Source organism: Pinus tabuliformis, chromosome 9, assembly GCF_031772625.1.
Source record: "Pinus tabuliformis cultivar Carrire ecotype Pingquan chromosome 9, CPIR1, whole genome shotgun sequence".
Lineage (NCBI taxonomy): Eukaryota > Viridiplantae > Streptophyta > Pinopsida > Pinales > Pinaceae > Pinus > Pinus tabuliformis.
In genome coordinates this window covers 1,576,522,487-1,576,524,831 of record NC_142307.1, presented here as the reverse complement: position 1 = coordinate 1,576,524,831, position 2,345 = coordinate 1,576,522,487, and positions in this window count along the sequence as shown.

The following is a 2,345-nucleotide window of genomic DNA, read 5'->3' as shown; positions in this document are numbered from 1 at the left end:
GTATTTCTATTGGCCAAATATTTGACATGATGTTCAGAAGTACATCAGATCCCGCACTGCCTACGCCATTGCAAAACTGACCATCAAGAAGCAAGACCTCTATATTCCGCTGCCTACCCCTACTTGACCTTGGGAATCCATCTCCATGGATTACATGTCGAGCTTTCCTTCTACTAAGCATGGAAACAACTGTGCTTTTGTGGTCGTCGATAGATTCTCGAAGATGGCCATTATGGCAGCCTGCAAGAAGAATGTTATGACAAAATCCACTGCTAAACTCTTCTTTGAACGAGTGTGGGTAGACTTTGGGATCCCACAATCTATCATCTCAAATTAGGACAACAGGTTCCTCAATACATTTTGGTCCAGCCTCTGGTCGATTCTGGACACCAAACTCACTAGGTCCACAACTTTCCATCCGCAAACTGATGGCCAGATAGAGGTCATCAACATGATGATCGTACACATTCTATGCATGTACAAATCAAAGAATCCATGCACATGGGATGAGAGCCTCCCCTATGTCCAAAAAAACTATAACCGGGCTCTCCACAACTCAACTGGCCACAACCCTTTTCAGGTGGGCTTGGGATTCCAGCCACTATGTCCCATTGATGTGGCCATACCATTTGCAACGACTCAGGTAGATTCAGCTCATGTCCAGTTCAAAGCTAACAAGGCAAATAACTTCATTGAGCACATTCAACACATCCTCCAATAGGTCCATGACATATTGGACAAAGCCAATGCTAAGTACAAGCAGTGACATGATCAACATTGGGTGCCACACAAGTTCCAGGTGGGTGACAAAGTTTGGCTACATTTGCATAGGGAGCGTATCGCGGGGCCCCACTAGAATATTTTTCTGCTTCGATATGGGCCATACACCATCACCAAGGCTATGGGAGATAATGATTTTGAGCTCAACATTCCCCCATTCCTTGGCCTGCACTTAATGTTCAATGTGGATCACCTTTGGCCATACTTTACACCATTACTGGACACATCTGACATTGCAGAACAACTCACACCAACAAAGTTAAATCCAGACAACATGGAACAAGGTGCAACTGATTAAATCATGGACACGTAGATCAAGAACACTTGCCAGCAGAAGATCTAGCTGTATCGAGTTATCAAAGTCGTCCAACTCCTGCACCAAGGCAAATAGCTCACCAGAGACCAAGTTCAGCAGAAGTTCCTCATCTCATGGAGGAACTCAATGCAATGGAGACAATTGCATCCTAAGTGGGCAGGAGTGATCCAGGTGGATATTGGTGGCCAGCCGCCTATTCCACTTGGACCTCACCATTGTTTTTTTAGTTTTTTCAGTTTCCATAATTGTAGCACAATTTACTATTTTTGGCAGTTTTTTGGGTCCTGAACTTCCAGAGCCGTTTTAAGGCCCTAAATGATGTTTTTCTTGGAAAAATTATGTCAACAATTTCCAAAGAAATCACGATTTTAGTTGTAGTCCTCAGAGAGATCTTTCCAACGAGGTATCATATGCGTCAAATGAAGATATTAAATATGACCAAGTTACAACCCCGGGAAGTTGGCTACCCAACTAACCCCAACAGGGCCCATAAACTCTTGGTGGCCCTTGAGCCTCATTGTAACTCAGTTAAGAGGCATGTAGCCACCACATATATTCTCAGAGATAAGCTACCATCGCTCGAGTGTGTCTTATTTCCATTCTATTTGTAAGAATATTTCAATATTTGATATTAATGAAATGAAATGTTATTTCTGCTGCATCTCTTTATTTATGGTTATATCTATAATTTGTTGTGTTCCCGTTTAAATTTGGATCATAATGGATGAAGAGAGATTTGGCTCAACCATTCTATGGTCCAGTGGAACATGGAAGTCCCATCCCAATTTGGTTTTTGCATCATGAATGAAAGGTTATTTCTCCTTGTATTTCTATGAGCATTTTGATGGATTATATGTGGTCTATATGACTGTACTTTCATGAGTATTTCTGTTGTTATTATGCTAGTTATATGTGTGTTTTATGACAACAACTGTGTGGATCTTAGCATGTTTTTTCTTGTAGATGAATGGATACTGTATCTATGGCCTAATAGATGGTAATGCAGCAAATGGCATGAGGGAACAATGGTTCTTAGAGATTCTTAGATAAGTACAAGATTCATATGTTTAATTATGTTGGTTACACCTGTAGATTACATGCCTTCGACATGTTTGACGAAATGCCTATCATGGCTAGTAGGGATCTGATTAAGGTCTTTTTTAACTTATTTCTTTTGCATCATGGTTTCCCTGTTCTTTTACTATTCATGAGTTATCCTTCCATTCTTGGCAGTGACCTGGGCCATGGG